This window comes from Microtus ochrogaster, chromosome 5 (genome assembly GCF_000317375.1).
Source record: "Microtus ochrogaster isolate Prairie Vole_2 chromosome 5, MicOch1.0, whole genome shotgun sequence".
Taxonomy (NCBI): Eukaryota; Metazoa; Chordata; class Mammalia; order Rodentia; family Cricetidae; genus Microtus; species Microtus ochrogaster.
In genome coordinates this window covers 44,050,413-44,070,567 of record NC_022012.1, presented here as the reverse complement: position 1 = coordinate 44,070,567, position 20,155 = coordinate 44,050,413, and positions in this window count along the sequence as shown.

Below are 20,155 nucleotides of genomic sequence, written 5' to 3'. Positions count from 1 at the left end.
GTGAGAGAGAGAGAGAGAGAGAGAGAGAGAGAGAGAGAGAGAGAGAGAGAGAGAGAGCGCCAAGCAGTCAGGGGCAGGTATAGGCATAATGAGCAGTGGAGAGAAGAGAGGGTATGTGCAGATGCCCCCCATGGTCCCTACATCTGCATTCTCAATGAGGAAATTAATCAGCATTTATCAGCTTAAATCTATTCACTTTCTTGCTGTCATATATCCCCCTCCATCCTTTAGCTTGGGACTTAGGAGCCCCATCTTTCCACCCCTGCTCCATGTTTGTTTCGATTGTCAACTTGACATAACCTAGTATCACCTGAGAAGAGGGAGACTCAGCTGAGGAATTGTGCAGAGAAAACTGGCCTGTGGCCTGTCTATGAGAAGGCCCGGTCCATAGTAGGTAGTGCCAATTCTGGGTAGAAGAGTCCTGGGCTGTATAAAAAAAAATCAGGCTGAATAAGCCATGAGGAGCAATCCAGCAAGCAGCATTCCTCCATGGGCTCTGCTTCAGTTCCTGCCCCCCATGCCGTCTTGAATTCCTGCCCTGACTTTTCTCAGTGATGGATTGCTACCTCCAACTGTAAGCTGAAATAAGCCTTTCGTTCACATGTTGCTATTGGCCATTGATTTTTGTCACAGCAAAAATCAAACACAGCAGAAAGCAAACTAGAGCATCTCGGCGTCTTCTTTTCTCCAGCTGATAGAGTCTCACTATAGCTCAAGCTGGCCTCACATTTCCCGTGTAATTAAGGCTGATCTTGAGCTCCTGATCTCCTTGCCTCCATCTCTTGAGTACTGGAATTGTGGGCATGTGCTGCCTTGTCTAGGTGTCCATGAGTATTGCTAAGTAAATGGCTATTAGATAATTTCTCACTGATACCTTAGAAACAGCTATGCATTTTAAAGGGGGAGGTATAGGGATTTTTTCACAGACTAGGATAATGAGAGAGAAGGCGGCATCTGTTAAAACAGAACTAGTAGAAGTATGGTACAAAATGTATGGGAATGTCAATTTCTTTTAGTTAAAATTATATGCACTACTTAAGAACACATTTGTCATCCTACAGAAGTCATCTTAATGTGTAAATATAAAGTAATACTGTAAGAACACAGAAGACATAAATTTCTTGAATTACAAAGTGGCCAGAAATTTTAACATTTGTTGAAATAGCCAAAGTTACCTTTCTCTCAGCAAAATCTTTCGTTGTCCAGTCCTAATATCAGAACCGGAGACAGGATGTGCAGGGTAGAGCACCCACCCCTTCTTGCTCCATGCTCTGCATCCTCCTCTCAAACAACACCCTCAGGGCATTAGCGCATCACCTGGGAACCAGCTTGCACAGAGCTGAGACTTCACTCCTGGTACATGTCAGGCACCATATAGTAAGACCCTTAAATTCTTTTCTCCATTTAGTATGCACAATAATTCCAAGGTTTCTGCATGCCATGGAGGAAAGCGAAACTTAAGGGACTTGTGTGGTTTATCCAGCTCAGAAGTAATGGAGCAGTACAAACTCGGATAGCTCATTTCTTTGGACCTGAGTGCACCTTCACTCTGAGAACCTGTCATATTCAAGTTTTATGTTCTTTCTCACAAGAACTGGTGGCACATGGTAGGCCTATGCACATGAGTCTGCCCTCTCAAGGAGGAGTCGTTCACTAAAGTTTGCCACTGTACTACCCACTGGTCAAGACATGATACATTTGTGTTCTGTTAAATTTCAAAGTATTTCATTTGTGTTAATTATTTACAGATAACACCAAAGCTATTTGATAACTCCTCAAGGGATCGTATTATTTTATATTTACCTAAAATGTATGTATACACATGCACACATGCACACATGCATGCGCACCACACACACACACACACACACACACACACGAACAACAGCACAACAAAAGCCAGCAGCAGGCACGAGAAGTTTCCTTTTAAATGGTTGGTGAGAATAGTCCAAGTGATTCCCAACCAGTATAGACTGCCAAGGTATCCCTTGGTTGCCTCTCATGGGGAGAAGTGGCCCTTCATGCGGAAGACACCACACACTTAGGACACAAGACTTAGATGATTTGAGATAGATCTGGCATGAAATGCTTTTTCTTGAAGTCTAACCTCCATGGGACCAGAAAATACTACTGAAGCTGCCAATGGAGGAAAGCAATTAAATAGCCCCACCCAGCAGCAGTGTCCATGAATCATGACAATGACGTGCATGGCATTAAATGGTACCCACATGTTGGTGGTACCCTATAACTGTCTAACTTGACTTAAGGCCCACTCAACAGGAGGGAAATCATGCCTGGTACTGAAAACCTAGCCAGTTTCCCAGGGTTAATAAAGGCATGGACATCAGCAAAGAATCTCCAACTACCACTTGGCTAGACCAGCCCAATTCTTTATTACATTCTGAATCTTACTCTTAAACTCACAGATAGGTGTGGCTACTACCCCTTGTTAAAGAAACCTTTCTTTACAGCAAATGGATATCATCAGAGAAAGCCACACATGGACATACTGTAGAGATCAACAGATTGTAGTGAGCTGAGCCTTCATGTGATATAGCCTTAAGCTATAGCACAGCTTCTACATCTTTGGCTCAGGAAACATGGAAGAGGGGTCAGAAAAAGTGCGAGCCAGAATACTAGGAACTCTGCTGTGAAACAGTCTCTCTTCGAAATGGCTGCATAAATAAGAACAGAACAATGGCGATATCAGTGGGTGTGCAGAAGAGGGAAATTTTGTAGGGCTCCATCCCTGGATAGAGAACCACAGGCAACTAAAGACTACTAGGAGAAAGAGAACTAACCTCTCAGGGAAAGCCTCCTTATAGGTGCTCTAATGCAGGCTGGCCAGCCCTGAAACCAAATACACACAAGCCAAAAAAGTGAGTTCCACAGGTTATATTTTTATATATTTATATTTTTGCACACACACGTGTGTGTGTGTGTGTGTGTGTGTGTGTGTGTGTGTGCAGCAATCATAGTCAAAGAAAAATAGATTATCAACTTGAGACTGAGAGGGATGGGAGGGAGAGCACTTGGGAGGGGCTGGAGGGAGGGAAGGGAAGGGGAGAAGTGATGCACTACTACTTCAATTAAAAGCATATAAAAGAAATAAATAACAAATTTCCATTTTTTAAAAAAAATTTATAATCTGTCACCATGTCAACCCTCCCTTGCACAGCATCAAATTAAGCAGCCAGGTGGCAGCGTATTGGGTGTTGGCACTGTTGTAAGCTGAATCCTACCCTCCCCACCCGCAGAAAGAGGTAGTATATGTCAATAATTCAATCCAGGGGACAAGAGAGGGGGACTAAAAAAACCAACTGCAGGAAAGCAGAGGCGGGGTAAATGCTGGCACAAGTCACCTGTGAGCAACTGGGCCTTGGTGTCAGCAGGTCTCCGGAGAGCCAGCTAGTGTGCATATCAGAATGGCTGCATGAAAGGCAGAGATGAACATTTATCTACCCACAGGCTCAGTTCTCCCTGGGGTCCACTTTATTTCTGGACGACTCACACCTAGTGGCAAGATAGGTCTTGGGGAAGCCTTGGGCAGAAGAAAAGAAGTACAGATGAGCCCTGTGGGGAGTGGAAAGAGAAGGAAATGATGTGAAAGACTAAGGCAGGAAGAAAGCACCCAGCATGGGACAACCAGGACTCCAGTATTCTGGAGAAGGGAGAAGAGCTGGTTAAAATGGCAATCACTTAGGTCTAGCTCATAGACTTCTGAGGCATGTTTTTCCTCCCTGTTAAATCAACAGGTTAGAGATCATTCAGATTGAAAGCCCTCCTTTCAAAATGCCGTAACAGAGGACCTAACTTCATTCTACTGGTGTTCTAAACCTCTTGTGAGAGCGTTAATGGTCTGCGTTCTTAAAATAAAAAGCTGTGCTAGGAGTCGTGGTGGACAGAAGAGAAGAGAGAGGAACAAAGAAACCGAACACTAACTATCCTATGCAGCAAGTGGGAAGCAGGGTGCTGGACCACAAACGCCTAAAGCGTGTGTCATGTGTCAGCGTAACTGGAAGCTTCACCTCTCGCGGTTACCTACTAGGCTCTTCTTGGCCTCTTGAGAGGAATAGAAAGATAGCCTCTTCGAAGTAGTGGATGACACCTTTTGAAAGCACCGGGAATATATTAGCATTTCCAGGGCTGTTTACAGTGAAGATCCTTGTTTCTTCGGGCGGGCGGCATTGGGCTGCACAGATAATTTGGAGTTTATGAAAAGCATTACCTCATGCTTCAGCAACTTGGGAGTTCAGAGGAGTGTTCGATCAGCGAAGGGCGGGGCTGGGCAGGCAACAGGATCCTCAGCTGATGCTTATCAGAAAGGATTCTGCGGGAACAGAATCCAGCACTGGATTTTGCCAGGCACGTTCGTAGGGCAACAGCTGACTCCCAGCTAGTGATGGCAATGAAAGCAAGTTTTAATAGAGCATATACCTGTATTAGAAACTACACAAGAAAATTACAAACTAAATTCCATAGTATGTGTCTTTTATAGATAAGGAAACGGAGTCATCAGAGAACCTGTCCCAAGTAGCACAGTGAGTAAATGATGGACCAAGAATACTTGTGACACTTGTGTGTAAGAGTGTATGGGTGTTCGGATGTATTTTCTTAGTGTTGATGTGTGCCTTATTTAGGGTTTCCATTTCTGTATAAAACACTAACCAAAAGCAACTCGGGGAGGTCATTTCATCAGTCAGGGCAAGAAATCTGGACAGAAACGTAAGGTAGGAACTGGAGTAGCATTCAGGGAGGAACACTGGTTACTGGTTTGCTTCCTGTGGCTTGCTCAGCCTGGACCACCAGCCCAGGGATGGCACGACCCTCAGTGTGTTGGACCTTCCCACATCAACCATCCACGGGGAGAAACGCACCATTGGCTTTCCCAGAGGCCGATCAGGCAGGGACATTTTCTCAGCGGACATTCCCTCTTCCTGAATGACTCTAGCTTGAATTCAAGCTGACATAAAGCCAGCACAATGTCCTTGTGTGGCCATGTGTTTGTGGGGGGCTTGTGGGTAGGGTGTCTTTGTTTGGGTGGGTGTTATTGTAAGTGTGTCTGAATGACTTTCTCTAGGGGTGTGTTTGTGTGTCTGTATTTGCATGTGAATATATATGTGGTATGGGTATTTGTAGGGAGATATCGGTGTGGGTGCTGGATTATGTTAGTATGCTTGTGTGGAGGTGTGTTTGAATGTTTGTATTTGTCTGTGAATGTGTTTGTAGTGTGGGTATGTATGCATATGAGTATCTGTGGGCTAATATGTTTGTACTGGGTTGTATGCCTGTTGTGTAGGGTGTTTGTGCTTGAGTGGCCGTGGGAGTGTGTGTGTATGTGTGTGTGTGTTTAGATGTATTGTAGTGTTTGTGTTGGAGTTTGCTTGTATGGGTGTGCGTTTGAGGTTGTGTTTTGGGGTGGGGTTGTTTCTGAGTGGGTGATTGAGTGTAGACATGTCTGTATGGAAGCTATGTTCAGACATTTCCCTCCTAGGAAGTGGATTCCCAGGGCCAGGCTACCAATGTCACTAGGTTTATACAGGCAGCTGGTCAGTGTTATGTCTGGTTTCCCTCTGGTCCCTCCTGGCAACACTTTCTTCCACAGAACAAGGTTTACCATGAGTGCAACAGAATCCCACTGTCCCTTCACTGGACATTGGGTAGTGGCCTCCCATCATACCTTCTGGCGTGGAGGAGAGGTGGGGGAGGAAGCAGGGGTGGGGAGCTTCTCCTACAGGCCCTGATCAGAATGTTGCTAGCTGTGTCTCCATCTTTGCCTCATGTCTCTTACTCATCAGCACTAAATGTTGAAGGCACAATCACCTTGCCATCTTTCAGGGAAACCTTTAGTCCTCCCAAGTATCTCCACGGCCTGCATCTACTCCAGCCATGCACCACCTTCACCCTGGTGAGCTCCATTCTGACTTCTGTGTGGCTTTGTTTTCACCCTGAGGGAGCTCAGGCTCAAGTCATGGACACTCCTCAGTGTGTAGCACTTCAATGACAGGACTCTTCAGGCCTGCTTTCCTTTTCCCAGCCCTTACTCTCACCCCAGTGACCTCACAGACAACACCAACATGACAAGTATCCTCATTACAGGCCGCTGTGGTGTTCTAAAGTTTTTAGAACTCAGTGAGCCTTGTTCTATTTTGTAGATAAAGAAAATGTGGTATATTTACACAATGGAGTACTACTCAGTGGTAAAAAAAAAAAAAAAGGACATCGTGAAATTTGCAGGCAAATAGATCTAGGAAAAATCATATTGAGTGAGGTAACCCAGACCCAGAAATACAAATATAATATGGACTCTCACATAAATGTATATTAGACATAAAGCAAAGAAAAATCAGCCTAGAGTTCACAACACCAGAGAAACTAGACAACAAATAGGACCCTAAGAGAGACTTTCAAGGATCTACATAGGAAGGAGAAAAAGATAAGTTCTCCTGAGTAAATTGGGAGCATGGGGGTCATAGGAGAGGGTAAAAGGGGAAATGGGAGGAAGGGAGGGGGAACAAAAAAATGTATAACTCAATAAAAACAATAAAGAATTTTACTAAAATAATTTTGTACTTTGCAACTTCAGCAGACAATCAGCAGTACTGAGACTGAATTATACACATACCGTATATGCCTTTCTCACAAATAAATGTTCACAAAAGGACTCTTTCTTTAGATTGCAGTATAACTCCTTTTCCCTTTAATCTTCATTTCTGTTTCTTGTTTCCTTCATAAAAGTTTATCTATTCTATTTGTCTTCTTATTTGTATTTTGATGGTGTCTCCCCTGGAAACATCAGCTCCAGGCAAGAGTACACACATACTTGCGTGCATGCATGTCAGCTCCTTGAGACCAAGATCATTACTTCTCCTATCTCAGAATCTGCACAAGTACCTGGTGGGTGGCTACGTGTCTAGTAAGCATTTGTAGAATGAATGAATAGCTAGATGGGTATGGTTTGGTGGGTACATTGTGCCTAAAATGTGCATTAGGAATTCCATGATGGGAGTACCACAGCACTTCATCATTATATTAAGAGTTCCCTAGAATCATAAAAGACAGATTTCCAGGTTCAACGAGACACCCTGTTTTAAAAAATAAGGTTGAGAGAAGTTAAGAAGCTTTCCCCCAACCACCGTGTCGACCTCTAGCCCCCACACACATGCACACAAACATGTGGGTGCACCTACATGTACACAGACTCAAGCACATGCTTACCTACACACACATCTTTTTTTTTTTTTGTTTGTTTGTTTTTTTTGTTTTTCAAGACAGGGTTTCTCTGTAGCTTTGGAACCTGTCCTGGAACTCCCTTTGTAGACCAGGCTGGCCTTGAACTCACAGAGATCCGCCTGCCTCTGCCTCCCTAGTGCTGGGATTACAGGTGTGCGCCACCACCGCCCAGCCTACACACACATCTTTGAGGAGCTGTCCTCTCTGGTCTCTGCTCTCTGGTGAGCCTGTCTCTCTGTCTCCAGCGCTGAGCCAGCCCTGGCTTTTTCCTTGGGTGCTGGTGATCTTAACTCAGGCCCTTATGCTTGTACAGAGGGTGCTATGCCAACCTCAGTCATCTTCTCAGCTTCCACAAAAGCCTTTTTAAGTCAGTCATAATGAAATCTAGAAAAGCCAAGAACCTCCCAAAATCTGTATCCTGGATTTCAGAGTTGATGCAGTTAAGAAGTATAGAAAGTGCCAGAAGAAAATCCTAATAAGGGCCCCGTGCCAGACTTGTCAGTTAGAATAAGAAAGCTCCTTTAGGGACCCAATTACTATGAAGCTGTATCTCCTGTTTTCTCTAAGAAACACAAGGCTGGATCCCCACCCTACTGCTCTGGGGCTCTTTAATCCACCTGTTGTGGGATCAGCTCCTTTTGGTTGGTTCCTGGGATCTGACAAGTGTTTAGCAGTCGTCAAAGAAAAGCCTATAATTCGGACAGTCATGTTGTCATTCTAAAAGGTCACTTCTGTTGCCTGAATCATCACAGCTTACAGGGCTTTTCCTAATGCCTCTTTCAAATGGTGCAACACCACTCAGGGTCATATCTCTCTACCTGTCTTATCCCACCCCGGGAAGAAGTGACCCCTTCTCCAGGTTCCAATCTTCTGTCTTCCTAGTGAGTTCCAAGTGTCCTCTGCTCCACAATGTCGTCCTGGCCCTGTTGTTGCAGCTGCTCTGTGCCCCCCCGCCCCCCACAGTGCTGGCGTGGGTTCTGTGTCTTCACCCCCTCCAGATGATTTCTTTAGCAGAAGAATCACTAAACCAACAAGAAACAAACAGACTTCCCCTGGCTTCTGGGACAGCTGCCTTCTTTGACTGAATTACATTTAAATACCTTTGGTTTTAGGAGGATCAACTGGGGAATGTTTTCTGAATAAGATCAGAATCAACTGCCTTGAATTCCCGCTCTCAAATGATGTTTGCTTGAAGATTTACTGGGCAGCTCTTCCATCAGCCTTTAAACTCTGGCCTAGATTCAGGTCTCCTTCCCCTTAGACTTTGCGAGCCCATGGCCCCTCAGTAGATCTAGGAGCAAAGGTAGGGTTCATTTGCTCCTCTGAGGCCCTGCTGGCCCCACAGGACACGTCTCTACTCAATTTCAAACAGCAAGGAAAATCCAAGTGTGGCCTGAGAGATTTTCTCACTCCTCGGGGAAGGCAACCTTCTCCAACTCCTAAGGCATCGTTTAAGTCACCATCAAAGACATGGTGTTCCTGGGAATGATTTCCCATCTGATCCTTCTCATGTGTGTTTAAAGAGGTGCCTGGGTCTGGGCCTTTGATTCCTGAAAGCCCAGCACCTGGCACAAGGAAATGCTTACCAAATGCACCGTGGGCAGACTCCGCTACAGCTCTCTATGAGAAAAGGAACGTTAAGCCCCGGTTTTGTCCAGCTTCAGCATGTCAGATAAAAGCTAAAGGGAATTGTGGACTTAACATGTGCCAGGTTCTGTATGAAGCTTGTGCCACCTAATGTCCCTCCTGGGGGCAAGTCAGCAGAAGCTTAGTGGTAACAGCTTAGAGGGAGGTCTAAGTTGCCACCGCCTGGAAGTAAGAGAGCCTGGGTATGACAAGAGGCCTGCTTCAAAAGCCAGTTCTCCTCAGTAGCCCTCAGATGTCTCCTCTCCAGCATGCAGAAAGCCCTAGTCTCTTTTTCATGCTTTTCCAGCCCCAGACACCAGGTGCTTCTCCACCACCACCCCCCATTGTCCTTCAGATTTTAGCAGATAGCTATTTGCTGCTCTTATAAATCGGAGACTATGAAAGAAAAAGCAAAGGCAGGAGCAGCAGCAAATAAATGAACCAAATGAGTGTTGTTCTTTGCTTTTAGTGCAAAAAGAAAAAAAAGAAAAAGAGAAAGAAAGAAACTTCAAGCTTCTAGAGAATGATGCAGTAGCCAGAAGAAAATGGGTAAAGAAAACAGCTTCGAATATTGAATTTTACAGAGGTAATCATTTTTTAGATGATGTGGTATCCAGGGATAGATTTTGTATATAAAATAGCCTCCTATTTATAAAAACAGATTTAAGAAAATAATTGCTTTCCATCAGTAAACAAAGGGGAATGGAAAAATATCTGTTTCCATTGCTGTGTTCCAGGCACAGGACTGACTTGTCCTTGAGTGTACTAAGCCTAGAAGCAAGGCACAAGGAGGCAGAAAACTGGGGGATTTGATGTCACCCAAACCTCACTCTACCTACTGTCTTTTTCCTCCATTTAGCCCAAAGTTTACCTGGCTTTGATTTTCTACCTTGAGCCTAGCCTCGTCACCTGAGCATAAACTGAGGACAATACCAGAATGGTCCTGGTTTTAAAGAAATTAGGTCACACTTGTCATTTCTCTGCCATGAATCCTAGGGACTGAGCTATCCAGAGACAGAGAAAAGTACCTACTGTTCATGTAAAAGCCCAGTGTTCAGTTCTCAGAACTACCAAACCACTAGCTCCAGGGGAAGCTTCTGGCCTCTGTAAGCAACGCCCCCCCACACACACATATACATAATGAAAAAAATAATATAATCCTTAAAAATAAAAATACATAAATAAATCCCAGGGGTTCCGGGATGAAGAAGCGGCTCAGGGGTAGCTTATCTCTTCACATGTCCATATGAAGGTCATTAAAGTCCCAGGAGTTCCTGGGAGGGGGGAATAGGGTTTCATTTCAATAGCATGTTTTGTGCTCTTGTCCCAATTGTATTGACCCTGGTTGCTTCTTAGTCTCATCTTCAGGTTACTGGCTCACTCTTTGGGTTTCCATGGTCACAATGACCTTTGGACTTCACGCACAACCACTTTGAGTCATCCTTGTTCCAAATCCAGGCTGTGTTGAGTCAGCCTACATGCTCTGTTTCTTCTCCCAGACTAGATCAGTGTGTGTGTGTGTGTGTGTGTGTGTGTGTGTGTGTGTGTGTGTGTGTGTGTTTGTGCAGTATTGAGAACCAAACTCAAGACCCCACATGAGACAGACAAGTACTCATCCAGCTGAACTACACTTCCTGCCTCTAGGCCCTGAGAACTCTTGTCTGTTTTCTCCATCCATCTTTGGAGCTACAGTCCTTCTAGGGGCTTCCTGAAGGCCTACCTATTTGTCTGTGTTCCTCACTTACCCTCTTCCTGATATGGGCCCTTTCTAAGCTGTGTCCTTCTGGGTTTTCCCTGGCACATGGGAGTCTCTGTTCCAGACTCAGAAAGGCTGATCAAACACTGGTGGCTCAGTTCACAGTTGGGACTGGATTTCTTTTCTTTCTTTGATTCTTCACTATCAACTTCCAAACTCCTCATCTTCATCCCAGAGAAGACTTAGTCATTGAGATGTCCCCGAGCACACTAAGGAAAATCAGCTCTCTGGCAGTGCAAGGAACATGGTGCCAATCCAAGTCACATTGAGTTTATTTTTCTGATTGAACTCAGCCAGAGCTAAACACATAATGCTTACACATTTATCCTCTGTTAGGCTCAGGAAACATTGCAGAAGAAGAGATAAGTGTGTGAGAGCTACAAAATGGAATGAAGGGATCTAAGAAGCCATCTTCTAGACTCAACACAACCATGTGACCATGACAACAGTGGTTACCTGTGTTGAGCACGCAGTATCACCACTCTGTCAACAATCAGGCATGGACCAGAGAGAAGGCTAACAGGACTATACCATTTGCTGCTTAGCTATTTGTCATGAACAGATTCTGGGAGGAAAGGAGTCATTGTCTTTAGTTGTGTTCCCATAGTTGAGCCCACCAGGCCTCAAAGGAAAACTTCAACCCTCATTAAATTTAGTGGGTTGTCATGAAGTAATCACCAGAAAGGACTTCTTCGGCACAGATTTAATCCAGTAGAAAGTCTTTATTAGCTGGCAAGAAGTTACACTGGGTGTTTGGAGTGTAACCCAAGCCTTTCTCGGGGTGAGTTTTTAAGTACAAAAACCCTAACCTGGGTTGACTTATTTCAGTTAACAGGAACAGTCTCACAGAAGTGAAACTACAGAAGCTGAAAGAGGTTAGCACATTTCGGGACTTTCCCAGAACTATAGACTTTGATATATTTGGTCTTTGTTTCCATTTGGCAGGCAATGCTATCTATGTGCTGAGTTTTATGGCCAGAACGATACTTCCATCATGGAATCAGTTGTGCTAAGATCTAAAGGCCTTAAAAGGTCTAGAAGCCCATTACAAGGTCACAGAAAAGAAAATGGATAGATATGGACATAGGAAAGAGATTGGTAGGGAAGATGAGAAGCAGAGATGGGTGGTAGAGAAGATGGTGATGGTAAATAATGAAAATGGTCAGTATACATCATGTACATATGCAAATATTAATATTATTTAATAGCAAAATTAATCAAACTCAAGCATATTGTTTGTAGAATACAATTCCTATGTAAATCTCTTTAGGACACAACCTTTTCATTCTTAAAAACTTTTTTGTAAATTGACAATCTGAACATTGTTCATATTAAAAACTTCTCAGAAGACACAGTTAGGCTTTCTCTGGTGATCCATCCTTATAATTGAAGGACTTGAGAGGTAGGGGCCAGAAGATCAAGAGATCAAAGTCATTTTTGGCTACATAAAGAGTTCCAGCCAACCTGATATACCTAAGACCCAGTCTCACAAAACAAACAAACAAGATAACAAACACAGAATAGATAAAGAAACTATCGAGAGAACAAATGCACAAAGCACACAGGAAAAGAAAATAACCTTGGTCCACAAACCTGCCTCATGGTTTGTGTAGAATACGCTCAAACCCTTTAAGTTCACCACAGGAATATTGACCATCCAGCATCAAATGGGTAAACCGCACGAGTCAACACGTCCTAAAAAGAGTTCTACAAGTGGCCAGTGAGCACACAGAAAGACGTTGAACATCAGCAATCATCAGGGAAGTGAAATCCAAATCTCACAGAGTTGCCACTTGAAGTTCATGAGAGCAGCTGAAACCTAGGAGATGGATATCTCAAAGATGCAAGGATGAAGGCTGTTTAGAGCTCTCTCTCAAACACTGCTGGAAAGAACATGCTCTGGCTGGTACAGCTACCTAGGAAAACATTTTAACTGTGACAATAAGCATGAAGACATGAAAACACATGTCCACAGGAGTCCTGCGTGGTAATGTTCACCCCACTTCTATTAATGGTAGTGAAAACCTGGAAGCTCAAGTTTCTATAAGCAGAAGAAGGGATGGACAAACTGAGGCATGTGTGTACAATGGAATACTGGTCAGGGATTTTAAAACAAAGTATTAACAAGAGGAAGAGCATGGGCAAAGCCCATAGGCATTACATTGAATGAAATTAGCCAAACATAAAAGTTGGCTTCCCTAAATGAAAAGCCCAGGAGCAGATAAACCAGGTGACTGATGGGGGGAATGAGAGGAAGTGGTTGCTCATAGTTACAGTGGGTAAAGGGCATCTTCACTGTAAAGAGGCCCAAAGGAACTTAGCAGGTGGAAAAAATAAATATCCCCTGTCTTAAAGGTAATGAGGTTATAGGTAGGCCTATGTAATTTTTAAAACTCCAAGTCTATACTTTTCATCACATTCAATTCTTATGTTCACTAGAAAGAGGAAAACATCTTTGTTTTCTGCCGCAAATCCCAGCTCTTGTGAATCAAAGATTTGAAAAATTGTTGTTTTGTTATGTATTTGTTTGAGATTGGAGGTACTGTCATTTTTGAAGGTGGGCAGTATGAAAAGCTAGGAGAGGAATGAAAACAAGTCAAGATTTGGTATCCTTCTGAGAGTGAGCTGGAGGGACAGGAACACACCATTGACGTGGATGATGCAGGGTGCCAAGATATGCTCACAGCCTAGTGGGAGAGACAGATCGGACACAGGTCTCCCTGTGTGTGATTTTAACGTGCAAGTATTGGAATTAAACAAGGCTCCACAGCAACCAGAGTGATGTCTGCTTAAACACTGCAGTCATCAGAGGCTTCTCTGGTGACTGGATGCTGACCAGACTGTGTACTGAGTACCAGGAGGCAACTGAGTAGAAGACAGTTTGGTGTGTGCACAGAACCCAGAGAAACAGCATGGCTCACTTGAGTCCATTTAGTGATGGACTAAGTGCACTAGGAAGCCATCATCATATCGGGCTCCCACCAGGTCACAGCAGAAAACTGGCACTTTGTTCTAAGTGTGAAATGAATTTATTCAAAGCAGAGGGGTTCATGTTTATTTTAAAGACAGTTTCACCAAAGTATAACTTATCTATAATAAACTATACATATTTGAACCATAAAGCTTGATATGTTTTAACTTATGTACAAAACCATAAAACCGTCAACAGAATCAAGATAGTGAATACATTGAACATTCCCTGAATTCCTTTTCTTCTTAACCTACTACCTGACAGCAGTCCCTCTCCACACCTCAGGCAACCAATCATCTATTTTCTGTCACACCCTATCAGTTGAATTTTCTGAAAATTAATATACAAGTAATCATAAACAGTGCTCTCATTTCACATGGCTTCTTTTATTCAACATAGTTATTCAAATTAATTTATGCTGAGTGATACATTAGTTTTTCCTCATGGCTAAACAGTATTCCATTCTATAACACACCACAGCTTGTGTATCTATTTGCTTATGGACAGGTACTAGAATTGCTTCTAGATGCTTAGGTTCCGTAAAGGAGAACGACTGTTTTTAGGTTTTGGTTATCCAAACAAAATCACTCTGAACATTGGTATGCAAATCTCGGTTCCATCGTTTCTCAATGACATACAAGCTGGTCGACCACACCTTCGGTGCACAATCCTGGGGGACATTTAAGAAGGAAACCATATCACAGTACTGGCAGATGGCAATTATTGTTGGGTAATTTGGAATGGAATGACTGGATAAATGGTAGATTTAGGCTTGCTAATTAAAACTACCCATAGTTGCAGGCAGCACTCTTTTTGCCACACAGTCCTCTACCCTTTTTCCCCCCAATAATTGTGCACACATACATAAGTATGCTGCAATTAAAAGTGTTAAAACACCAGAAGTTGTTAGCCCAAATGATTATGCCATTTTTCACCTACATCAGTGCAGGGAAATACCAGCAGCTCTAGGGGATTTCCTGAACTTGGTATGTCAAGTCCTGGCAGTTACAAACATTCTAATAGATGTGCAATGATTCCTTATGCTGGTATTAATCTGCATTTTTCCAAGGTATATCAATACTGATGAAGTCAACGTGCTTCCAGATCTTTGACAGTGTCTCTTTTGAATTCTTGTTGCTAGGTTGCCTTGAGTTTCTTTATACTGTGTGGGTACAAGTTGGTTTTAAACATGGGAACCACACGTATTTTAAGGTGCTTCTACTGTAAAAGCCTAATTCGGGAGTTTGTCCTAAAGGTCTTGTTTTAGTATCTAAGGAGTCTTTGATTAGAGCCAGGCACAATGGCGCTTGCCTATAATCCTATTACTTGGGTGATGGAGTCACAGGATCACAAGTTTACTGCCAACTTGGGTTATATAGTGAGTTCTGAGCCAGGCTGAACTACAAGAGACCCTGTTTCTGAAAGAAAAGAAAGGAGAAAAGGATTCTCTTCCCTCTTGGTCAGATCAATTTGTTGCTGTTTTTCCTTTTTTTTTTTTTTCTGAAAATGTTACAGACTTGGTTTTATCTTCACACACACACACACACACACACACACACACACACACACACACACGTAACACGTATATATAAGCCATATTAGATTTGGGGATGGTGGTATTGAGATAGGGTCTCTCTATATAGCCTGGCTGTCCCAGAACTCTATACACCAGGCCGGCTTCAAACTCACAGCTTGCCTCCTGAGTGCTGAGATTAAAAGTATCCACCATTACACCTGGCCAAATTGATTTTTTTATATGATTGATTTTATATTGTTTTATGTATCTCAATTAGATTTCTGTTGCTGTAACAAAAGGCCAGGATAACTGGATTTAAAGGAGATGTACTTCGGTTCATCATTTCAGAGGTTTCCATGCAATGTAAGATGGCTATTTTACTTTTTGTCCCATGTCGGCAGAAGTTCTTGGTGAGAGTAAGGCAGATCAAAGCTGCCCATCAGTAAGGCTGGGAGCCACGTTCGGAGGGAAGGGGTCAGGGCAGGGTTTCTTCAAAGGCATGCATGTCCCTGATGACCCGATTCCCTCCAGAGGGCTCGCCTCACAAACGTCCAACTACCTCTCAATAATACAAGAGGTTGGGGTCCCCTCAGTACACATCCTTGGGGAACAATGCACAGTGTCACTGTTTTAAAAGCTGTCTTATGAGTATTCCATTTTCTACTGTGTGTATGTGTGTATGTGTGTGTGTATATTTTTCCTTTCTCTACTAACATGTTTTCATTTCCCCCAAAGTCAGTGGATCAGGTATGCATAGATTTATTTGGAGTCTCTCTATGCTGGTCTTCGATTTGTTCGTCTGTCATTACACCATTGCTACCTTATCTTGGTTACGGTGGGTTTAGAATGAGACTAGGAATCTTGTATAGTGATGATGGCAGACATTTCCCGTTCTCTTATTTGGAGGCTGTTCGTATCTTTACATTTTGAGTATCTCTAAAGAGAAAATATATTTCTTGATGGTCTTTATCCAATCTAGTAATAACTACCTTCTATACTTAGACTATTTATGCTTATTATTTTAAAACACGTATTTGAAATGAAAGTGTTTGGGACTTGGTTATTATTGTTGTTAGTCTATTCAATAACTTTTCTTCCTCTTAAATAGATCAGTATTTTTAATTATTTCATGTATCTTCTTTATTATCTACTGAAGTGTTTTTAGGGTCTGTAAGTACATCTTTTTGTGCATGTGTGTGTGCATTTGTGTTTATGAGTGTGTGGGTGTGTATACACATACATGCTTGTGTGTTCAGGGGTTAAAAAACCACCATGGATATACCCTTCGAGAATGTTGTCTACCTTCTTTGAGACACAGTCTCTCACGTGCCCGAAGTTCACCAATGAGGCTACACTATCTCACGTGCCTGAAGTTCACCAATGAGGCTACACTAAATGGCCAGAGTGTCCCAGAGATTCTGGTCTCTTCAACCCCAGAACCTCACCACACCTGGCTTTATTACATGGTCCTGGGTCAAATACCGTCCTCATACTTGCAAGGCCAGCACATGCCAACTGAGCCATCTTCCTAACCCTTTAAACAATTGATCAGTACCCATCCGTTCACAGCAAAGGCTGCTGTGTAGGATCCTTGCTTCTGGGTAGTTCTCATTCTCTTCATTCTTGAGTACAAGTTTTGTTATGGATTTTATGTTATAATCATCATGACACTTTTAAAAAACTTTGAATGGCCAATTGTTTCTAGAAGAGACTGATAGTTGAGAAAGCATTTTCCTCTACTGCAGTTGCCACTTCTATGAATCTAATTCTTAATAGTGTTCTACACTATTTATTTGTGGAGGGACGCGCTCTCTCTCTCTCTCTCTCTCTCTCTCTCTCTCTCTCTCTCTCTCCCCCTCTCTCTCTTTCTCGTAGCTTAGATTACTCATGGCAATTTTATTCCCTCCTATGCGTTACTTTTAATTTGTTCTTTAAAAAGTCTCAGGTGGATATAGAATTCTGTACATTTCAAGGTTTTGGTTTGTTTCAACATTTTAAATCATGCTTCACTAATTTTCTTCTAATTAGACATCAGTCCCCTGCATGTATTTTCCTGTCTCTATGTAATATCTTTGATTCTCTACGTACTTTAAGCAGACTATCTGATGACTGGTGTTGAGCAGCTGTCCTGAGATGAGTGGTGTTTGCTTTATTCTTTTGTATTTGAATTTCATTGGGGATTATGAAAACATGGGTTTATATGTTAATAAAATTTGAAAACGAAGGGTCATCATCCTTCCAATTCCAATTGTTTTCTGCATTTCCCACTCTGGTGACTTTCAACACGTGTCCTTTAGTCTTTAGTCTCTCTGAAGCTGTCTCATAACGTATTTTTAGTTGAGTTTTGGTTGGCTTCTTGTGGTGTCTGCCACAGAACATTTCCCTTAGTTATCTGATGTTATAAAGTTAGTTTCATGTATTTTGTCTAGTTTTTCATTATTTTAGACCACTGGAGGATTAAAATCCTATTGTTACATCTTGGCTGAAAACATTAAACTTTAAGATTGGATCTTATTCTCACCCTGAGTGCAGGCTAGCCTTGACCAACTCAGAACAATCCTTCTGCCTTCCAAGTACTGAGATCACAAGCGTGAACTACCACTGCCCAACCTTAGTGAATACATTTAAAATTTCTAATTGCTATTTCATAAGCATGTGATGTGCACAGGAGAGAGGCAAGGGTGTCAGCCCACAAGTGGAGGGCAGAGGACATGATGTAGGTTCTCTCCTTCCACCTTTATGTGGGTTCCAGGATTGAACTCAGACCCTCAAATTTTCTTGGCAAGTGCCTATACCCCTGAGCCATCCATGACCCATCAAATTTCTATTTTTCAAGTCTACTTTATTACACTGTGGAAAATCAACTGGAAAGCAAGTAAATCCTATAAAATCAGGTATGGTGTTTATTTGTTTGTTTGGGTTTTTTTTTTTTTTTTGGTGTTTAACCAGTAAAGTATGATCACTTTAGGTAAAATGCATTGCATGTTGTTATTATAAAATTAAACAAGATTGCATACATTGTGTACAAAGGATATTTGTTACATTCTTTTCTTTATGGCATAAAGATGATGAACAATTTAAACAATACCCATCTTTCTTGTCTAGCTAAAAACACTTAATGAGTGTTGTTGGGAAAACAATCCCCCTGTAAAATGGTAAAGTAGTATAGCCAGCAAGGAACCAGGGGCTGTCAAGTCAAATGGACCTCTTTCTAGGGCAACAGAGGACATTTACCCAGTGCCCTGGTATTGTCTAATAGTCTGTCCTACAGGGCATAGAGAGTACCCCCCCCCCCGAAAAAAATAACCTCTGTCTGGGGGAACCCATCAGACAACAGTAAAGCCCCCTAGGGAACACCTATGAACATACTGTTAGCAGAACTAATACATGTGTTTTAGAGTAGAACCCTCTGGGTTCCCTAGAACAAAATGGAGAGACACGTTTAAAGACACAGCTGTAAATGTTCACACTTGCAAAAGAGGAAAAACTGCCTGAAATTCAAAATCAGAGATGTGAGGGTCTAAGGAGATGGCTCAGTTGGTAGAGGACTGACTGTCCTAACATGCCATCTTGAGTTCGAACCCCTGAACCCCTTTAAAAATGGGGCATGACAACACACACTCTCCCCAAGGCTGAGGAGGGGGAGACAAGCAGATCCCCATGGCCAGTCTCAGTGAGAGACCTAGCTCAGAAAATCAGATGGCTCGTTCCTAAGAATGTAAGCCTAAGGTTGTCCTAATACATGCACACGCTTGCACATGCGGACCCACGCACGAACTCCCCACCACACACACACACACACACACACAATCAACACACAGCAAAATTAAATCAGAGACTTGACAATTGTAGCTCTTAAAAACATGTGAACACAAGAATGCTTTTTCTTTTTGCATATGGGACTCAACCCGCCCTCTCCCGCCCTTCCAAAGTCGGGGCAGGCGCCAGAGGACCAGCGTCCAGGTACTCTGCAGGGAATGTTGCTGCGATCTGAGAACACTCAAGGCCTTGAGTCAACTTGAGCCAACAGAGAAGCTGTTATGATTTAACAGTTTATCAAGTCATTTCCAAGAGTTTTCCTTTGCTGTTTATGTTGGAAAGCTGTCCCTGCCTCAGACGCTACTGCCTCCACCCAGCCTAGGAGGCTCGCACTCAGCTGGTGGAGTGTTCGTGGTCACGCGGGCTCATTTGGGGTCCACTTTCATTTTTTTTCAACCAAAACTGCTGATTAGAAAACCCCACAATGAGGTCAGTCTTCAGCTCAGCCCTTTGAGTGTTTACTCGCTACTTTTTGGCTGCGGCAATATTTAGCCATAATAAGCAAAACCTTAATCAAATCAGCGGAGGTTTTCAATGGCAGAGTTCAGCTTCCCTCATTTTAAACGCAAGCTGACAGTTTCCATCAGCTCTGATTCTCAATGCAAGGAACATGGAAAAGGAGCCTTTCTTTTTCTTTCTTTAAAGAAGCTACAAATAACAAGCAATCCTAGCTTTGGAAGCCAACAGTTTACCTAAGAAAAATAAACAAACCAAAGTGATTGAACCCCCCCCTCCCAATAACCAATCCTGTCCTCCAGGCCAGGCCTCTCTGCATATTTTCTATTTTGATCCCCGTTTTGTTCATGAGACAGCAGTAATGATTTAGAGTGACATGTTGTTGCTATGGAATCTCATTTCTCTTTGCTTCTAGTCTATGAAGGACGTGCATGCTCTGAAACGCCTTCCCATGAGTGATTACTCAAATGCACTGAAGTGCCGACGGGATGGGCAGCTGTTCAAACCCAAACTCAAACCAGGGCTGGTCACAGAGTCAAAGGTTGGGGGCTAGAACTGCAGAGCACGTAAAATAGAAATAGACTTAGGCAAATGTCTAAGTCATGCCCTGTAACTTTATCTTGAAGGATTGTGCTGATTGGAGCATTACCGCTGGGGCTTGGGGTGATCTTAGTCTGGCATTCCCAGTTCTTATGTATTCCATGTACTGCACTCAGAACTACTTTTCTTACCTGATTCTCATAAAGAGAGGTATGAAGTCCATTCTGTATGAATGCCG